General features: G+C 39.7%; 1 protein-coding gene across 5 annotated transcripts in view; it reads left to right on the top strand.

The window, feature by feature from the left end:
• The first annotated feature begins 1008 nt into the window (after window positions 1-1008).
• Window positions 1009-21444, top strand: part of RASGRP3 (RAS guanyl releasing protein 3) — a 58816-nt gene continuing 38380 nt past the window's right edge. For 2 of the 5 annotated variants that reach the window (XM_063151824.1, XM_063151820.1), the window contains exon 1: window positions 1009-1197. The gene's annotated coding sequence lies outside the window, so the exon portion shown is untranslated. Of the gene's footprint in view, window positions 1198-13830; window positions 13981-21444 lie in introns of those variants that run through there. The other 3 variants (XM_063151822.1, XM_063151819.1, XM_063151823.1) reach the window with 2 other exon arrangements.

The following is a 21444-nucleotide window of genomic DNA, read 5'->3' as shown; positions in this document are numbered from 1 at the left end:
AAGTGAAGGAAAGGCATTGACAACAGAAAATGTTGGGATAGAGCAAAGAGATAAAGAAATACCACATATATTCCCGTCTAAACTGAGTATAATGTGGAAATCATTAATTTCTTTTTTCAAGCTTGAGAGAGTCTTGGAAGCTTGGTATGTATTTTTAAGACCACTAAGCTGAAAAAATTAAATTGGAAGCTCTGATTTAAAAAAAAAAAAGGAATATAAAATAATTCTTTTTCTCAATTCATGGAACATATTTGAGGATTTCAGCATAGTTGCCATCTAAGAGCTGTAGCTGCACAGCCATATTCATTGCATACACGCAGCAATTCAGTTTCCCTGCATGTAAACACACTTAGTTTGCTTAAACACTTCTAGTCTGCAGGATAAGTTCCACTGAGGAAGAGAGTACTCAGACAAAATGAAGATTCATAGACTTTATAATGTCATTCTTAACCATGGAAGATTTGCACATCCTGTAAGACATATCTTGTCTTCTTAAAGCTTGTTAGCCAATTTTGTCCTCTTTTCTAAGCCAAAATATCCTTTTCCAACACTCTAATCCCAAAGAAATTAAAATATTTAACCATAATGAAAGCCTTTAAGGAAGTACTAATTACTCAAGAGACTAAGGCCCTCTGCTGCTGTGTCTCTTAATTTTTTTTTTTTTTTTTTGTTTTTTGTTTTTTGTTTTTTTTGTGGAGCACAAAATATGACATCCTAGCATGTTTTTGAACAAGTGTTTTCCTCATGCAAAGACAACTGTGTCTGCAGACCAATCCCTATCAAATTCTTTTACTTATATTGGCAGGGGAGGGCAAAACCCCCTAAGATCTTTCCTTTGTTTAAATGCATTTCCTGCCTTCCTTACTGCTATAGACTGTGTTGTGACAGGCCTATTTATAGTCCAAAGAAAGGAAAAAGCACCACTGGAGGCAGGAAAACTAAGTTGGGAAAGAATAGAAGGAAGTGTGGCTGCCATTTAGCCAAACAATCTCGAGCTAATTGAGCTCAGAGGAGCCCCAGCCCCAGTGAAGCTGCTGGGAGGGAGCAGAGCACCATCCTGCTCCTCTCTGCAGGGCTGCTGAGAGGGAGAGCCATGGGCAGGACACTGCTGGGAGCAAATCACCTCAGCAGCTCCGTGTCCTGAGAGGAACTCTTGGAAAAGGAGAGGGATGCAAGCTGGGCACCTATCAAATTAAGGTAAGTGCCTCCTTCTGGCATTTCTGCTTGCTGCATGTGCCACTTCTTTTCAGGTGTGGCCAGGCTGGTGAACAAAAAAAGAATGAGCTTTGGAGAAGGAATGGCAACTGGCTTTTAGCTAAAGGTTTGGCAGGATGTCTGATATTTAGATAAAGAAATCCAAATTCACTTATGGATTCCTCAGAACATTTTTAAGCAAAAGAAACCTTTGCCATAAATCCATGACATAACTACTGTTTTCCTGAGTTGTGTCGCGTTCTCTTAATGATTGTGATTAAGTACTAGAGAAATGTTATGGTAAATATATGCCCAAAGGAAAATATTATGTCAACTCTGCATTCATTGAAAAATATAGATTTAGAAAAAGACAGAGGTAGAGAAAAGTATATGAAAGATATCTTTATAAGAAAGTAGAGACTTCTCCCAGAAGTCTCTGTGCTATCAGAAAGTAAGAAGAGGTATATGAACTATATATATCTTCTATATGTGTTAATATGGAATATAGAAACACATCAAAATGTATATAATGCAAATTTTGTGATAATTTAGCCTTATGATGTAGACTTAAAGGTAGGAACTTAGCCTGAATTAAAATACCTGGAAGTTTCTAGAGTTTTAGAATTTATTATGACAAGTAATTTGTGTGTGTGCGTGCGTGCATATATACAAAAATATTCTACATATAAATATCAAATCAAGATATATTATTCATTGTTGCTTGCATTGCAATACTACAGGCTGCCATTCTGAGGTGTATTTTAAGCTGACAGTAGAATATGAGTGGAAATTTCTAATCTGCTGATTTTCAGATACTATACACAATATCACACTGTCATGACTGAGTGTGGAAAAAGCTCCATTTTAAGATAGATCAGTGTACAGACCATATTAATTCACTGAGTTACCACCAACAAGACTGACTTTCAAGATGGAAAAATTGAGTTTTCTAAGATTGTGTTTGATTTTTTTGACTCTCAGCATGTCCTTTGGACTCCTAACAAAGGAAATGCTGTTGTGATTGGCAGGCAGCAGAATAGAAGCTGTAGAATAACAAACTCAGGTTTTCATCATGTGAATTTTATCTTCTTTGAAGGATCTATGAGAATAACCTTTGTATTAGTCTCATTTGTGGAAACACATTGCCTCTAAGCATATGCTGTTCAGATGGTTAATTTGTTATGCAGATGTTGTCTAGGATTAGGGGTTTATGGTAAAAAGTTGCTGGTGACTACAAAGGAAGTGTGATGTGTTGTTATTCTACTGTATCCCCCTAGGATGCTATTATGTTTGGAGTCTGCTATTGTGGAGATAGCAAGGCAGGATGTCACCCATGTAGGTGAAAAGCCTCGACAGGACATTTGTGAACAGCAGCAGTCTGCTGAAACCCTGATCCAGGGGTGCCAAGCAGCAGCTCCAGTGAAACAGATGTGAGCCAGCACTCATGGAAAGGATCAGGCCTTTCTTTGTCTGACCTCAAAGTACTCAGCATTTACAGTGATTCTCAGTAATTTACAGCAGTTCTAGCTGGTTATGAGCCTGGTGAAGACTAAAATGGCAGTAAAACTAGAAGCTTGTACAGATATTTGCAAGAGAAAGCTCTTTAGACTGCAATTTGAGTAACTAGCATAGCATGCTCTAGTGCAGGTAGCATTCCTTGTTTTCAATTTCAGTAACTGATTGCCCTGTGCAAAAACTAAGCAGAAACAGAAAAAGAGTGTTTTAATTTAAAAATTTAGGAAGCATTGCAATTTCTGGTGTTGAATAAGTGCAATCATTTCCCTGAGATGTCACTTGCACAGTAACTGCAATGGAACTAAACAGTACACACTGTTTAATTCAGATTTATTTAGTCAGGTCAGCAGGACTCACCACATTTTTTTAAAGCTTGGTACCACTGCTTTGGTACCACCAATGAATGTAGCAAAACAGAAACATTTCCTTAGCTATAAGAAGATAATTTACAAATCAGCCAGTTATGTTGTAGTTTACAGGAAAAGGTGATCAAAAACATACTGATACACTCTCACATTTGCCTTTGGGAAAAAAACTACAGACAGTACTTTAAAATTCCCTAATTAATACTCTTAATAAACACACACATACGAAGATTTGTTTCTAAACTGCAAGAGTTCACATGTTCATGAGTTCCAAGTTTGTAAACAGAAAGTTTTGTCCTGAAGACAGAATCATGAGGATAAAATGCTTCACTGAAAGAGTGATTGGGCCCTGGAATGGGCTGTCCAGGGAGTGGTTGAGTTTCCATCCCTGGAGGTGTTTAAAAAGAGACTTGGTGAGGCACTCAGTGCCATGGTTTAGCTGATAAGGTACTGATAGGTCACAGGCTGGGACTCCATGATCTCAAAGGTCTTTTCCAACCTAGTTTATTCTGGGATTCTGTGATTTCAGAAGGCTTAGAATGAAATTTACACCCCCGCACCTTATAAAATCTTACCCCCTGCTAGGGTCTGAGTACTCTGCAGGAGATTCTTTCTACATAAACACTTTAGAGTGTTCACAAGTACTAACAGAGCTGCAATTATTAAAGCTCCAAGCTAAAAATTAAATGTGAGAATTTGATATACCAGAAGGAAGTTGAGGTTCACATGCTTCCTACCCTGACATTATTTTACCAGGTAATTAAAGAGGTTTAGGGTTGTCAAATAAATACCTCAGTCAGCTGTCACTACTGTGTGGGCAGTAGGGATTTCTGGTTCCAGGAAATCTGACTGACTTGAAGAAAAATCACATGACTTAAAAAGTAATGCACTTTGGGTGACAAGTCATGCCATGCTTTCCTGCAAAGCCAGTTCAGGTTTAGTAAGATTTATTATTCCTCATGCAATTGCTCTGGTGTAAGTATCTTAATTTCTCTCTAAGCCCTTATTCCACTCTACCAGACACTCTTACAAGGAAGCTTTGTGCTCCAAGTCACCATTTAGTCAGGCCCACTAACATTATAGAAAAAAAGAGAAGAGAATTACAAGTGTTTGGAGTAGTCAAAGTAAGATTTTTCAAGAACACATGTACAGTCTACAGTAGTTTCACTCATAAAACAGAATTGGGGAAGAGGGAACAAAAACAGAAATCCACTTAAAACACATTAAGAAATCAACATTCAGTATTGGACAGCATCAAAATAGTTCTACAAAGAGATGCAGCTGCCCAACACAACAGAAATATTAGTGTTAACAAATATTTTTTTATATGTCTAAAACACCTAGCTCATAACTATGTGCTGAATAACATCCTGACTCGTGAAAATGTTTAAATGTTTATGCAGGTGCTTAAATTTAAGCATATGGGCAGTCTCATTGATTTCAAACAAAATTATTTCAACAGACTGATAAAATTTAAAGCCTGGCAGAGTCATTAGATCATCTAGTCTGACTACAAACACAGCATGTTAATTTCACCATTTCCTTATCCAGAACCCAAAAGCTTCCCTGCTTGCAACAGAAGAGTATGGGTAAAAGTTTAAGGGGAAGATCACAGTGTTCTACACGCATGAGTAGCGACCCACAACAGTGAGAATGGTTCAGGCTGACACAAATCCCTTAGCTCAAATGGGAATTAAACGTGCAGGTTTGCACCAACTTACTGCACAGGGGTGAAGGTCAATGTGTGTATGGAAGATGGACTGTTTCTCCCAGAAGTCTCTGTGCTATCAGAAAAAGCCATTAACTTTACTTGGGCTGTTTCCTACTCTTCTAGTGGACTAGAAAAGTACTGTTGCATAAGCAAGGATTTTTTTAAAAGCTTCTTTAAAACCAATCTTTATGCCAAAGTGCAGATATATTTTTTTACCTGAAGTTCTCTCATTCACCCCAGCAAATTTTGGTACAAAATAAGGAGCCATTGTTCAGGAACAGATGAAACATAGATACATTAACCAAATAGAAAAGTAGATCTAGAATGAATTTGTCAAATCTCTTACTTGGTCACACCCAGGCAGTTTAGAAAGACTTATTATCTGAACAAGAAATGAGTAAAAGTGGGAGACTTGACCCAGGACCTTATTTCCAAGGATTAGTAGCAGTGGGATTCAGCTGCATATACACACAGCAGCAGCAGTGATGTTGAAGGATATGTACAATATATGGTATTAACAAAAAAAAAAAAAAACAAAAACAAAATTGGCTTTGAGAAGTATTTAGGTCTTTATCTTCTTCCTATGTAAGCTGAGTTTCAGGGTTGGTAATCTCCTTGTTACTTAGTATAGTACTTCCTGGGAAGCAGAGGGGTACCCTAGGGGGGAAGAAAAGCTTTTCCCAGCTTTTGGCAGCAGAGGGAAATGGCAAACACTCTACCTTATGTAGAGGTGGATTCAGTCCTCTGCTCTTCTCTAAACTCCCTGCAGCAATTTTCTCTCATCTGGATGTCATCTCTGAAGTGTCCCTTCCCAGCCCCCTGTCTAGGAAGGGTTGCAGACCCATCCATCACAATGGTCCCCAACAAACTCTGAAGACTCAAACAACTTTGCACAGTGCAAAGGACAGCCCTGCTCTGAGGGTTCTGTAGTGCAGCACCACACAGCCCCAGGAAAAGGAAAATGCAAAGTGGCCAACGTGTTGCCAGTACTGCAGTGAAGATGTGCCACTTGGCCAAGACAGCAGAAATGCAGGGAACAGCCAGAGCAGTTATGGTGTGACACAGAACAGTGTGTGCAGTCTGCTCTGCCAACCTGGTCCAGCCATGCACCAAATAACTCCATTGGTGGGGCTGGACAAAGGAATTTAAAGTCAAGCTAACAGGTCTGGCATGGTCTCACTAATTGATTAATGACTGTTTACATTATAGAGCTGTAATTCACCTGAGTTAGAAAGAACAGAAATTAACGTGTACCAACATCTCTGTTTAGACAGCTCAGCATTCTTAGAATCCTTTATATTCTAACACACCTTTTTTCCAGCCTACTGTTCTAGCATAGTGTTCCATTGTTAATTTGGATTATTACCATACCACAATTATCTTGGAAGGCTGGAGACAAAGATAAATCTCCAAAGATGAGGTCATTACTAAAGGGAAAAGGAAAACCAAATTCAGTCTCAACTGAACTACAAAATGTGCTTCATAATTTCATAAATGGGAACAGGCATGAGAGAGAAGTGGATTAATGCTGAATTTTTCCATTCTGCTTGACCTCCTTCCCAAGCATGGGTAGTCTCTTCTTTCTCTCTTAAAAAAAGAACTTTCATACTGCCTTCATATAGTGCTGTGGTTTTATACTGGAACACAGCCTGTGTGGAATTCTGGACCCAGCACATCACTCTGATATCCTTCTATTCATTCAGATATATTCTATTAGGAATAACTGTCTTAAGCAACAGTTAAAAATGTAAAAGAGGAGGATAATGTCCTTATAACACTAGAAGAAATTGAACTGGAACTAACCGCAGAGAAGGGCCCAGGGTAAAACAAGTGTAATAAATCCAGCAGCTATATATAGAGACCTTGGCCCCAAGGGGCTCTGTCATACAGAATATTAAGTGTTGTAACTATAATAAGCAAATCTCCTCTCAACTAAGGAGCATGGTAGCAATAGACTCTCTCTTGTCTTTGCACTGAATCCTTCATGCATAACAGGAAGGCACAGATGGATGCAAATTCACTCATCTCCGAGTAAGCTGGGAGCATGAGCCCTGAGACATTCACAGCAGATTTCAGACAGGCTGCTGGATAGCAGAGTCTGGCTGATAAACATGAAACATGCTGTGTGTGGGACTGAGTGGGGATCCTGCCTGACAGCTCTCTCAGGGTAGGCATTTGTGGTCCATGCCTTGTTTTACATACAGTGCATAAAAATGCTACTGTTCATAAGCAAGCAGTGCATTAATTTTTAGTATTTTGACAGAAACTGTTTAAAAAAGGTCAGTTTTTATTCTAGAGAGAAGAAGAAAATAGGCTTGGTCTTTTTCTCTTTTTTGGGTCTGTTAGTAGTCTCCATTGTTTCCACTCTTGCAATGTCAATGCAAATGGACTATGTCATGCTGCAATTTGGCATGTACAGCTCTAAGTTGATACTCAGTGCCAGCCTGAGCTGTGTCACTGGGGAAAAACTGACTGACCAAAGCAAGAACCACTGTGACATCAGTGGTGACAAGGTGTTTGTCAAAATTAATAAAGTGAAAAAACAAGTTTTTCACTATTCAGGTATAGTACAAATTTGGCAGATAACATTCTCTCTGTTGTAAAATTTGAGTGAAAATAATTCTCAGAAATAATTTATTCAAGACAAAGTTGACAGCAGTTGAACTTACAATAGGAGAGACAAGTAAAATGCAGAAAGCTATATAGTTTCAGTAAAACAGAAATAAGTGCATTTTAAAACATTTGTTCACTGAGTTAAAAACTTTCTGGGCAACTATAATTTCATTTAAAGTCTAAGAGAGGATGTCATGAAGAAATCAGAAAAAAGCCCTGATGTTATACTCTTGATCACTTGTATTAGTTTCCACCAAGTGTGGAAAAAAATCCATAATTTCTGGAGATGTTTAAATGGTAAAGGAAGTACTGATTAGCTCAAACTTACCAGATGCAGAAAAGACAACAAAAACTGGGAGCTGCTGTACATTCAGCATTACAGCAATGTCCCATCCTTGTTCAGCACATCACTCACAATGAGGATGGCTGGAGAAACCTGGAGAACAAATCTCTTCCAAATACACACAAGTCTGTTTAGAAATCTTCAATCTAGACAGTATTGGAAAAAAATCCTTTATGACAGATATGCTTTTGTGCTACTGTATCTAAGTCTAGAATTACTGGAACACACTCTTCAAGCTCTGTTTCTAAAATTAGCATATCCACCCTGTGGAATATAATGTAGTTGGTAACAGACAATGAAGAGCTTTTGTTGCTTTGGTTTTTGGGGTTATTTTGTAATCATGGATCTATTGTGACTGCTACAGAAGCTGTCCTTAGTGCCTGCTATCACTGCATGGCACAATTTCACCCTATCTCTTAGCAAGGAAGATGCCAGCCTGCTTTAGCATTCAGAGTGCAGAACAACTCCTATTTTTCATTCCACCTCTGTTCTTCAAGGTGAAACAAAAACAAGGTGAACTGGAAATAAAGAACAGTGCTCTTGCAATTTTTGTAACTATTTTAATAATTAAAATTTCTTATACATGTCTATATAAGGAAGAAACTATAAATTTCCAGCTTCTCTGTGAATACTGTGGGCTTTGGAAAGGCAGGAATTAAGCGTGATAAGGCTTGTCTTGTGGATGGGGATATTTTTGTTTGAGTAGGTTTGAGGTTTTCATTCATCCCATCAGTCACTGTCATCCCCTTTCTAAATCTGAGAGCCAAAGATAGAGAAAAAATAAGACCACCCCCTGTCTTTCATGTCAAATTTGTAATCCCTAAAGTCTAGTTTCTGCCTATATTTTTTTAAAGAAAACATCGCATAAGATACAGGATCCATTAACCTGCAGCTGTGAGTGCACAGCATTTCCACAAACCAGTGTAGAGATTCCAGTCTGGACATCAAGAGAAGAAAAGAAGGAAAAGGAAGGACTAGTAATGTACATGACAGAAAAGGCTGCCTTCCACCTTTTTCTTTAAGCTTCATCCTTCCATCTCCCATTTCTACCTCTTGGATCCTCTCTCCTTTACTCTTATAGGTCTGTGCTTCATGCCTGGATGGTGTTCATCCAAACAGATGATCCTCACAGGTCCCTTCAAACTGAGCTATTCTATTCTATTCTATTCTATTCTATTCTATTCTATTCTATTCTATTCTATTCTATTCTATTCTATTCTATTCTATTCTATTCTGTTCCGTTCCATTCCATTCCATTCCATTCCATTCCATTCCATTCCATTCCATTCCATTCCATTCCATTCTCTCTCCTATCCCTTCCATTCCAGGCATACTGCTTCTGTGTTTTCCACTGAGCAGACCAAGTGCTTAGGAGAAAGCTAAGAGCCATCCAAAGGTGGTGGAAGGGCAGCCTAGAGGACAAGGCAGAGCCCCTCTGGAACTTGCCATGAAAAGCACTGAGGGCACAGACTACTGGCAGAGTGGCTTAATTCCCCGAGAATTCAGGAGTCACAGTACCAAGTGAAAACCTTGGTCAGAGGCTGATAGCTGGGCTGAATGTTTACTAAGTCAACAGAAAAATGACCCACTGCCTGCCATGGTGCAGCTGAGCTGTCAAAAAGCAGGTCTGTACTTCACAGACCAGAACTCTCACCATTTTTCAACTTGAAAGAAGTGTTTAACAGAGCACAAAAATTTTTTCCACCCATAATTTCTGACAATAGAATTATTGGATATTTTAGCTTAATTTGCAAACTCTGAATTTCGGATGGCTACACAGCATATCAGACTTCCATTTAAATTATTATATTCTCATATACTTAAATCACTGAAGGGCACTGCTTTCCAATGAAAAGCAACCAGCAGCCTTGACTCTAAGCATTGCTCTAGGCTCCCTTATGACATTTAATTGATGATATAAAGGAAGGACTGATATCAAGGGTCATATCCAGGGATGCTCTAATTTGATAACTTATCCTGTCAACTCTCACTCTCTCAGAGGTGATGTGACTACAGGGTGCACCCTTGGGCACGAAAAGGGAGGTACACTGGGCATTTGCAGTACTCCTGTGCCCCCTAGAGCACTGCATTGAAGCACTGGAACTGCTTAGATTGCTGGTGATGTAATATAGCCATAAATGTTTAAAACTGATTTAATGTAATGTAAGGTTGAGAGCCTTATATGCAGTATTTTCAGCAAAATTTCTTATCTGATCTGCCCCTCACATGTCCTTTAGCTGGAAGCTGTGTGTAAGAGCTGTTGCACTATTTATAGCAGCCCCTTCAATCAGACTTAGGTATTTATAAAGCATCCTGTCTGGTGAAGGCTTCCATGGTCTGCTTTCATTCCCTTCAGCTGATAGTGAAGGCTATATAATGTCTGGGGCAGTGAGGCAGACCAGCAAACCAGGCAGTTTCTCTGCTAGGTTTGAGTTCTGTATGTTCCAAAATGCTGAAGTCTAATATAGTGCAGCCATTTAGGAAACAAACCCAGCACACAGACTTGCAGTTAGTATAACCTGACATTTATGTCCACTGGGAGTCTCACACCTGTTCCATAAATTCCAGAAAAGAGACATTTTCAGGCGACCCAAAAAACAAAGGTCCATAACTGTCATACGCAGAAAATAACTCTATAGCTCAAAATTCTGCACAGTATCAAAGCACTGATGTTGAGATAAGCTCTCTATCTGTGATCAATTTCTAAATTAAAACACCTACAGTTAATTAAATGAACATAAATAAGACACAGCCAAGTGCATTAAAAAAAAAAAAAAAAAAAAAAAAAAAAAAAAGAGAAACAACAGTTTTTAAAAAGCCATGAAATAAAGCCTCTCCTACCTAGCCAAGGAGAGGCTCTGGATCCATTTATCCTGCATCAGTAAAAGCAAAAATCTTCCTGATCTCAACCCAAACCCAAATGGACAACTGTTCCATTTTTTAGTTCCTTGAGGCTATTCTAAAAGCTATCCATACTATGAGACACTAAAAATTTTACCTTACTCATCTCTATCACAATTCAGTGCCTGTTCTGTACTTATATTTTTTGCTCCTTTTCAGTACTTCTCATGTCTCATTTCAGCATGACTGAGAAATCTGTGTTCATCTCTCAGTGTTTATTTGAGTCATTAATCATAGAATGTTTTGAGTTGTAAGGAACCCACAAGGATCATCCTGTCCTACTCACAAACGAATGTCCATGGAGAAAGAAATGTACCCTTTTCAATCCAGACCTCATTTGTTTTCTCAGCAGAAAGAGAAGGCAGAATACTGTTGTAGTCCACACAGCAAAGCTTTTGTCATATCTAAGATGCTATCTGATAGATGTAAGAACACAACACTTAATGTTTTGTAGCTGCATTAACTACCTGATCTTCTTTTGTATGTCAGTATTTCTTTTAAAAATAGGAAAAAATAGAAAAAAAGGAAAACCTCCACAAAATTTTAAAGACCTTTTTTTTCAGGAATTATTTCCCTGATCTGTTTCACAATGACTTAAAATTGCCTGTCTAGCATGAGGATAGAAAACTTTTCCCCACATAAACCGCAGTTTACAGCAGTATTTACAGAGCCATGAAAATTAATTTATTTGTCTACTGATTTCAGAAAGTACAAAGGCCACTTTTCTTTTTAGGGAGTGTATCCCAAGTTGTTTGGGGAATATTGCCATTCAGTCATTGTCATCAAATTATGTTCCTCTGTGGATCATGACTACAAAATAGAGCCAGCTATTCAGTGCAGAGTGATGACATTGTACTCTGTGCTATTTCAAATGGCCCAGGTACCACCAGTATTTAATCAATTATATGAACAGTTGCTGATAAATGTAAAAGAGTGCAGATGATATGGCATAGTCAGAGAAATGGGCAAAGTAATAAAAATTGTATTTGTGGACAAATAGATTATTTTGGAACACACTTCAGTCATGTTTTCTTCAGTATCAACAGAGAGTAATTTTGCTCAAAGTTGTAAAGAAATTTAGGATTTAATTTAATTTTAAAGTTGTATGTAAAATTCTGTTACCCTTGATCTCAGTGCATTTTAGGGGAAATGAAATGGCATTTATCAAGGATAACTGATTTGGTGAATGGGCTGTGCCTTAAAGCACAGTGAGTGCCTTCTCCTTTCCCTGAGCGAGGCCGGTTTATATCCAGTTCTGTGATCCATGGCCAGGGTCTGCTGGAACTTCCAACTCAGTTCTGCCTGGGCAGCTCTCACTCCCTTTTGGAAATTGCCATTCCTCCAGCGGCCTAAATTTAAATGAACTCATTCCTCGTGGGTTTATTTTTCATTTTTAAATTAATAGTTTTTACAGCCTCCCTTTTTAGAGGCTCCTCAGCAGCTGTGCTGGGTCACAGAGCCCATGCCCTGGGACAGTCTCCTGGAGTCTCCCGGGACAACATGAGGAGCAGCTTGCTCAGGTGCTGCCCAGCCTGACTGCGCACCAGGACACACCTGCAGCAAACATTCCCTGTTTCCAGGCCTCCCTCCTCCCTCTGCACTGACCTCACTCAGGCCAAGAGGAGGCCAGGTCTCAAGCCTTTTGAGGAGGAACCCCAACCCCACATCTCCTTCGCCCCCCAGGCTGGGACAGGAGCCTCCCCACAGCTGGATGGATACACCCATGCTTGGCCGGGCTGGGAGCGCTCCTTCAGGGCGGGAGGTTGTTCTCTGGAAACTTGTTTGCCCGGAGGAACGGGAGAAGCTCACAAAGGCAGGCGTGGGTAATTAGCACAAGGGCTTCTTCCCTGCTCCAGGCTATGCTGGCAGCACTGCTGGCTGCATGGTTTTGTAACCATGTGCTGCTTTATATAATATGAAGAGCTGGGTAAGGTCAAAGGAAGCGACCCGAGTTACCCTTTGCCACTGCAGACTTCATCTTCAGGGATTTGCTGGCTTTCATTGGATTCTGGCAAATGTGCCAACTAGATATGCTATTCTATTTTAACAATTTTAATAACAGGCAGCTGACTCTGAGAAATTCCCTTAATTTGCCCAAATCTTGGTTGCAGCACTATCTATTGGTGAAGTTTGTATTTCAGAAAAATGCCCTACAACACCCTTTGTAATCCAATGAATCCGTGCCGTCATGCAGGATCTGGATTGCTTACCAAACATCAAAACACCATTACCACATCATATACTGATGGTCAATTGCCTGTGTACCTTTAATCTTGCCAGTCTGCAGTACTGCCAAGATTTCAGCACAGTATATCTTATATGTGGGATGGGAATTTCAGAAATTCAGAAAATGATCTTGTGCACCTCACCCTTGAAATACCATTACTGTACGCCTTTGTCCTTAAATACCTAAATATCTTTAAATGTGTGACCAAGCTAAAGGGAGTTAAGTGTAAAGTCTCAGCTGAATTTCAGTAATGTGTGACTACATATCAGCCTGGAAAATTCCATCAAAACCTGTTCCTTTCTTGACTTCAGCATTTCTCCTTCATTTGTCCTACATCTGGGAACATGGGGATAAGGATGCTTTTTTTTGCTCTCTCTGTTTAGACTGATAGTCCTCACCTCAAAGGGTCTGTCTCAGCCTGACTATACAATGTCTGGCAAAATGCAGCCACACAATCCATGATGTAAAAATGCCAGATGCCAAAATTAAACTATCAATACTCATCACTCTACTGTCCAAACATAAAAGATTGTAACGTTACCCTTAAGAACAACTAATCCCCAAAGGTGGGATTGTTCATGTGTTTTGCATGATCACTGGAGTGGCCTGGTGTTAAAGACAATAGGAATGCAACAGTATTTTAAATTTTACTGTTCATGTTTAAATTCCTGTATTAAAAAGAATTTAATTTTTTCTGACTTCAGCAAAGTCTGAAGTCAGAAAAAACCTGAAGCAATCAACAGGGATGTGTTTAACTTTCCACTTGTGCTGCCCCTACTGTCGATTAAGGCTTATCTACTGTTTGGTGTTAGTCATTAAAAAAACCCTACCAACAAAAAAACAGAAGTTATGGAGCACACAGCGCCGTGTTCCACTCAAATGCTCCAGCAAAGGCTGCTATTATGAAAAGGATTTTCTAATAGGGGGAATAATGATCTTCAGATTCTAACCTCCTGGCACGGCAGTGAGATTTATCAGGAGGGGCATGTGACTAGTTAAGACACACAGCCCCAGCTTGAAGGAAACAGCTGCTCATTTCATGCTTTAGCACTTGGCAGCTGGACAAGGAAGGGTGATGTTTGTGTTGAATACCTCTGCAGAACCAAGTACAGTAAGTGATTTTCCCTGTTTTTGATTTTTTTTTCCTAAACTGTCACTGCTTTCCCATTTTCATCCTAGACCTTTCATAAAAATACTTGAAAGAGTGAAGCATATTTTTGAAATTTCATTGATAAGCAGTCATTCATGCTCAGATTGCCTGCGTTTTTCTGACCTGTGATTAACAGCATTGTTTTTGGAACAAGGCAGGTACGGTGTTTTGCCCTCGTGCTAGCCAGGAAGGGACAATGGTGCTAACTTACTCAGATGATGGAGTGAGGAGGCTGTTTGTGATGATTGCATTTTCCTATCTCTGTAGAGCTAGTCAATAGGTAGTGATGCAACTTGAGTATAGAGAAATTTCAGTGTTTGGCTTAAAAGTACCAGTGTAAGGAATTGAAGGAGGTACTCCCTCAAAACAGTTGTGATCAATCTGAGTAAAATTGCTTGTTACTTTCTGAGGGTGAATGGAGAGATTATTTTAAAAGGAAAAGGTAGAAATAGAGAAATGCAGGAAGAGTGAAGATGTAGATGTACTGATTAAGATACTATTGAGCCATTCTGAATAATAATGCATAATTAGACTGTGAAGATTGAAAAATTGCAAAAAACAGGGAAGGAGTCTCCTAAATTTCTCCAAGTTCTTAATTCAATTTATTTTTGCGTACTTGCATGTTTTGTGGTTTTGCTTCATGAATGATTGATGTCCCTGTCTGATAATTTTTGACTCTTACAGTCTGAAGTTTTCTTTCAAAACCAGAGTGTAGGATACATAAAAAGGAACTTTTGATCAATTATTTACATAGAGATGAATCAGGTTTCTTTGGAGGAAGACTTAGGAGGAACAGGAGCAGGTGAATGAGTGATGGATCTTGATATGTGATAAGATTAAGGGGCTACAGGTAAGGTTATAGAGGGGCAGGCAGAGCAGTGGGGTCCTGTTGAGGAAGGTGTAAGAGTAAACACTGACAGGTTGCATGCAGTCTCTCCTTTAAAGGTGGGGAGAATAAGCTTTTCAAATACTTCTTTCATAAGAAAGGGAAACATTGCTTCTTTTTGAAGACTTCTCTTTTAAACTATAGTTTATGATTTCGACAGTTAATTGGTAATTTTATGGGAAAATGTCAATCGGTTTCAATTCTTCACAAAACCAGAAGTCTGTGTGGCTTCCTGCCTGTTTGTGTCTCCAAAGGTAGACTGCCTTTGAACCAAGAGCTGAAATGCTCTCAGCACACTGCAGCCCTCCCACAGGGATACTGTGGAACACCATTAACAGGGCAGAGCCACAGGTCCTGAGGTGCTGGTGCTGTGTCAGGAGCCCGTGCTGCCCTGGGCACCTTGGCTGCAATGGGGCCTCCAGCCTGTCCACATCTTCATTCCTTCTGGGGCAGGGAGAATAACTTGTTTCCTGTCACTTTTTATTACTGATCCCAGAATAAGTTTATTTTTCTTCAGAACTGTAGGAATTTTGATTTTAAGTAAGATTATGTGTGCTTGTTTCCAGACACTGCATTTTGTATTTATAAAGAGTGCTCTGTGTTAAGCAAACTGTCCAGGACTTGTTGCAAACCTAAATCCACCAGAAAACCCCAAATCCACCCGAAAACAGATATGAGCTCAGTCCATACCTGCTGTAACTTCTTCCTCCCTGCTTCTCCAGAACCACTGTGCCAGGGCTGGTGCAGCAGGTTGATGTAAATCCATATGGCTCTGCACCAGCTGGACTGGGAGCCAGCTATGTGTGTGCCTCTTATGCAGCTGATTAATTCTCCACAGAGCTGGAGGTTAATTGATATATAAAAGAGGCAAAATCATGATTGCAAAGTAAACATTAGATAACTGCACTACTGAGCTTGCCTTCAGGTAATAATGTCTGAAAACATCTTCTTACAGTGATAGCTGAACTGTCTCAAAGAAATGTGGTGAGAGAACTCAGTTCTGTGCCTCTTTACTGTTGGTTATAAAGGTAATTTGCAATCAAGGAGAATAACTCATCAATTGGATCTGTGAAGTTTAAGACAAAAAACCCTGCTCTATTTACAGCTTCCAGCTGTCATTACTGTATCGATTCTGATACAGTAATGTAAATTCAGGACTCAGGCTGAGACTTTTAAATTCTCTGTTGACAAAATGAAGAAAACCCGATCATCACAAGATTCTCAAGAGTGTAACTGTTTCAGTCCTTATCACTAACTCACTTTGACATGAATATTTGCTGTTAAACACAGCCAGAGTACTTTGAGAAATAAGGACAGTCGTCAGGCTCTCCTCACTTTTTTGGCTTTCTCATGAATTCTAACTGCAATACCTGTCACTGCAACACCAGACATGGAACACCACTGGGGCACACACTGATTTTGCACTTGAGCAGAAAACACAACCTCTGTACCACCACCTTTTTACATTATTTTATAATTTCCTGATATCATAAAAAACAATGCTCAGTTTCTTGAATATACCCTCCCCCCCCCCATTATGTTCATGTAAGTCAGGCAGGTCTGCATAGGCATGAAGCACAGTAATTAAATTTCAGCATTCTTTGTTCTGCCCTTGGATTGCCCCTTGATGGATTTCTAGAAAGCCCAATATAAAACTGAAAGTTCATCCTGGATTGGTTTTTATTACATTGTCCAGGAGCCCGGGTAACAGTGGGGATGCTGCTGTCCCTGTGCAGAAGCTCAGTGCAGACCCTCGTCACTGAGAGCATTGTAAGGGTCCTGTTAAATCTTGTCCCTTTGCTCTGAGGAAATGCTCAGGGCAGCCTGGCAGCTCTCTGAATGGGTATATTTCTGCTCTAGAGCAAAACATGCAGCTGAGAGGCAGCTGCAGTTGTGCTAGCCCCTCTCTCTAGCTGAAAATGCCATTGTACCAAGGAGCCACTCCCAGGATATTCCTGAATAAAGAGAGGAAACTGCTTTTAAAAATACTGTAAGGGCACTTGTGTCATTTTCTTTTTTCCTAAGCTAGCCAGTCCTGGTTACAATACATTTGTACAGGTACTCTAAACAACTTGCACTGAATGTTTTCTTCTAACATATTTATGGCATATTCACTTTTCACTGCTGAATTTGATAAATTTGTTTTCAAGCTGGCCCTTCCTTACAAGTCAGAAATAGCAAGGTTCTACCCCTAAGAGTTTGAATCAGAAGCCTGAAACAAATTCTCAAGTCTTCTGGTTTTAGCTCTTCATTGCTTTTCTCTGTGTTTTTTCTATTCAATGTGAATAGCCGGTGAAGTAGTACTTTTTCATTAATTGGCTTTCTTATTGGTGTAACATATCTAAAAACCACCTGACCACCAGAATAGAGGTGTTGTAACAGGGGGGGAACTTTTCTCTTGTAATGAATGCAAAAGATTAACAGCTACAAGCACCAGCAACATCAACACCACAGATTTGGTGAGTCCAGTTCAGCTACAAAGACTAATCCTGCAAATACATAGGTATTTGCTGGGCTGAATTCATGAGAGATCCCATCAGAAAGCTCAGCTAACCTCTAAGTGTGTATGAGGTCAGGATCAACGGGTGGGTGTGTGGAAATACCCACAGGGCTGATGTTTACAGCTCAGCAGAAAATACAATTACCCCTGAGAACTACTCTGGTTGTTTTGGTGGCCATCTGCTGTCTCACTTCTCTGAATAACTGCTCCCCTTGACCACATTCAAATAAGTGAAATGGTTTGGCTCTCCCTACAGAGTACTCTCCCACCTGTGATTTATGCATATGCTCCTTACTAATGATCTGGAGTTTCTCAGGCAAGGAGAGAGGGCCTCAGCATCTTGAGAACCTGCCAGGCATAATAATTTGTGCAAAATTAGTGAGACCTGAGATATTCTTGTTCAGATACCTCATATATTTAGCTTCTGCAAAGAGAAAATAACTGTATCACCTTAAATTAACACAAATTTAATAATTCAGGAATATGTCTGCTTTGGACTACCACAAAAGTCATACCAAGCTTAATATACAGTAGCTGATATATACATATATTAATATTCCATGTTATAGGTATCAATACATTTTCATATACAACTCCTTCCACTCCTGTTAAAACTGCCTCTCTTTTCAACCCCTCCTAAGGAAACCTGTTCCACTCAGAGCACTGATGGGCTTGTGCAAGGGGGTCTGGAGTGCAAGTGTGTGCAGGGAGATGAACAAGTATTTTCCATTATTTCTGAAGTATATTTTACTCCTCATGCCTGAAACAGGTTGAAGATTTTCAACACAGAAATCAGTCTTAGAGACTGGAATATAAGTCATACATGGTATGGTCAAATAGACTGAACATGGCTTGTATGGGGGATATTTGCATGCTTGCCAAACATGTTGATAAGGCTGCCTTTGACACATGATCAAGGTTCATATATTCTTTGTCATAATGCTGTGTTCTTGTACACATTTTTTAGAAAGATGAAAATTTCTCCTGCTTAAACTCTGGATTTCCCTAATCTGAAGTAGCATTATTACAGAAAGGCTTCTATTCATAACCCATCATTCACTTAGATTCACCCAGTCCATAATCTTGGTGCCGGTTCATGTGGCACACATTGGTAAATTGGTTGTTTCACAGCAACTCATTGTTCAAGCCCAGAGCTTGTTTGGAAATTTCTGGTGTTGCCAGTGGGAAGTAAAAAAACCCCAGCTTATGCAAATGCATAATTGATTACAGTGGGGAAAATTACACCAGAAAAAGTTTGCTGAATTAGGGCTTGAGTCAACTCACCATCTGGATATATAGTGATTTATCCTCCAAATCAGAATAGCCATGACATTCCAGCCTTATCACACTGTCCATGAAGTAGCTTCCTTAAAAGACTAACAATCTCCTCTGCTAGAGATGTCTTGCCTGCTTTAGCTTGGTTACTCATGTTCTACGTTGCTGAATTCATGAACACATACTTCCTGGAACAGCTGCCACCCTTCCTAAAACTCTTGGTTTCCAGGCCCTGCCCTAATGACTGTCTGTATATTTTTATCTTAAGTGGGAATTGGGGCAGGAACTAGAATTCACCTTTTCCCCTCCTCTTGAGTGAATGCTCATCCCCTTAAATTACAGAGTCACGCTCTTGCTTGCTTGCTCCCTGCAGACCAAAGAAACTTCATTATTTCAAGTAATATGAGGTTCTGAGGATGATAAATCTCCTCTGTAGTCTCAGCCAAGATAGGGTGAGGTCTGCAATCCTTCCATGAACTGGAAGAGTTGATCCTGTGCCTCTCATAGCTTTAAGGAGTGTTCAGAGCTCTTGGAAAAAGAAATCTGGGCATCATGATGGCACCTATGTAGCATGGGATTGACATGTTAGGTGTGACTGAAGGATGCTTAACACAGACAAGGCAGAGGACTTTCATGTGTACAGATCCCAAAAGGATTTAGGAGTGACCTAAGTAGGGAGCTTCTTGATGTTACTGACTCACACTTTAATATCAAAAGTGCAGAGAGTGGTTACAAGCTCTAGACTGTCACCTTCTGGGGTGAGGAGGTGAGAAGTGAGAGACCAGGCTGAGAAACATAACCCTGGATCAGGCTGTAGAAGTAAAAGGGAGCCAGGATTTGGGCTCTTAATCCTCCTTTTGGATCTAATTCTCAGCTCCTATTGCAGAACTAAAATAAGAGTTGTGGTTTTCAGATTAATGTATCTTAAGTTTGCCTCATGTCTGTGTTTCAAAACCATCTCCTTTTTGAATACTCAAATTGATTAAATTATATTGAATTAGAAACTGGTGGAAAATTTGACTTGAGCATGGTTACCTGGTATTCTAATGCTTATAGAATTATAGTTTGCTCCTGTAAGTAAGCTTGAAAAAGACCAAGGTGTTATGAAAACTTGACTGCAACAACAGCCAGTCTTTCAATGATAAATACTGGGGGAAGAAGAGCAAGTCCCTAAGCCTCTAAATCAGCTTTTAAACCAATATCTTCCCAGCTCCTTCATCCTTTAATTTCTTCCCCTTACTTGACCATATTTTTTACTTGATATTAGCTTTACTACATACACACAGGATTTTTTATTTTTTTAGAATTATTGAAGTTTAGCAGATCTGTAAGGAAATTCTGATAAGGTCCTTAAATTTGATAACTATATGCTAAGGAGTAAAGAGTTATGGGTGTCCTGTATGAATTCAAAACAAACAGGTTTGGATTAATTCAATAAGAGTCTTTCAAGTTGCTTGGGATGGTCTGAACTGGCCACTGCAAAGTTGTAATACTGCCAATTGACTGGCAGGGTTTAATCCACCACACCACAAGTGTGCTGGGTGCAGTATGTGATTCTCAGCTGTTACAGCTGCAGCAACTGCTCTTGCTGCTTTTCAAATAATGGTGAATCCTTAGCATACATGAGCTTTAAAGCATTACAGTGCTGGATCTTAAGACATGAGCTTCGCAAACTTAACCAATGGGTTTTGATAAGGTTTGTTTTTCTGAAGTCCTACGGTAGTAGCGTGTTCTGTGGCTGTGGAAAGGGATATTTGTGTAGCTGCCATCCTGCGACAGATATTCTTTCATACCATAAATATATAACTGCCAAAATAGTATTAGCAAAATAAATATCAAAGTTGCTTGTTTGAAGTGTTACTTATTAAAGCAGGAACTGTAAGACGCTTTTCCTCTTTTATCTGTGAGATTTTATTTTCACACTGCTCCTTCCCCTTTTTCAAGTTGTCTTGCTGTTCTGTGTATTTTTATATACAATACAATCTTAGGTTACTCTTTTTAAAGAAGGCATTTAACTTGTTGGCTGCAAGCTGTCTTATTGTTAGGAAGGTATGGGGTTATTAATAAAGCTCACTCTGGCCCAAGTGCTTGGATATAGGAATATAGGTGACACTGTTCTCATATCCTGTACTCTGTAGACTTCTTGTATCATAAACAGCTTTAGAGGTTTGCTGTTTCTTCATGTTTGTACAAACCAGTGCATGTTTCTTAGTAGATTGCTTTGTGAGGAAACAAAGTTTTGTCAGCTCAGTGATGGTTGCTTTCTTACCTCTGAAAAAAGAGTACAAAATCTAGTCAGACACACTGAAACCAGGTAATAATCTCTTTGCTGCTCTTCTCTGTTGGAGGCTTAGTATTCAGAAAAACTCTGAAGTGGCCCAAGAAGCAGTGTATGCCTGTGTTTAAAACGTTCTCTTTGCACCATTAAGAAATATGAAGCTGCTGTTGTTCCTGCCATCTTCCCAAAGGAAACTCAAAAATAATAACTAGAGATGAAAAGCTGCTTACATATTTTGATGCCCAGCATCTGCTGACAGAAAAAGAAAGACACTGGATCTCTCCTGACTTCAGGGCTGTGGTTTCACTCTACAGCTGCTTGCCTGAGTCCTGAGGCACTGGTGACTTCTGCAGCTGCAAAACCACCCAAGCCAGGCACCCTGCTTCATGTGAGTGTGCAGGAGAGAGCAATTTGCATGGGCCCCAAGGGTCACACAGCAGGTCTGTGTGCCCCATGCCTGTCTGTCACCTCTCCCCAGTGCTTCTT

Source organism: Melospiza melodia, chromosome 3 (genome assembly GCF_035770615.1).
Source record: "Melospiza melodia melodia isolate bMelMel2 chromosome 3, bMelMel2.pri, whole genome shotgun sequence".
Taxonomy (NCBI): domain Eukaryota; kingdom Metazoa; phylum Chordata; class Aves; order Passeriformes; family Passerellidae; genus Melospiza; species Melospiza melodia.
Note: the sequence above shows the minus strand (reverse complement) of the source record. Positions and strands in the feature narration are given on the sequence as shown.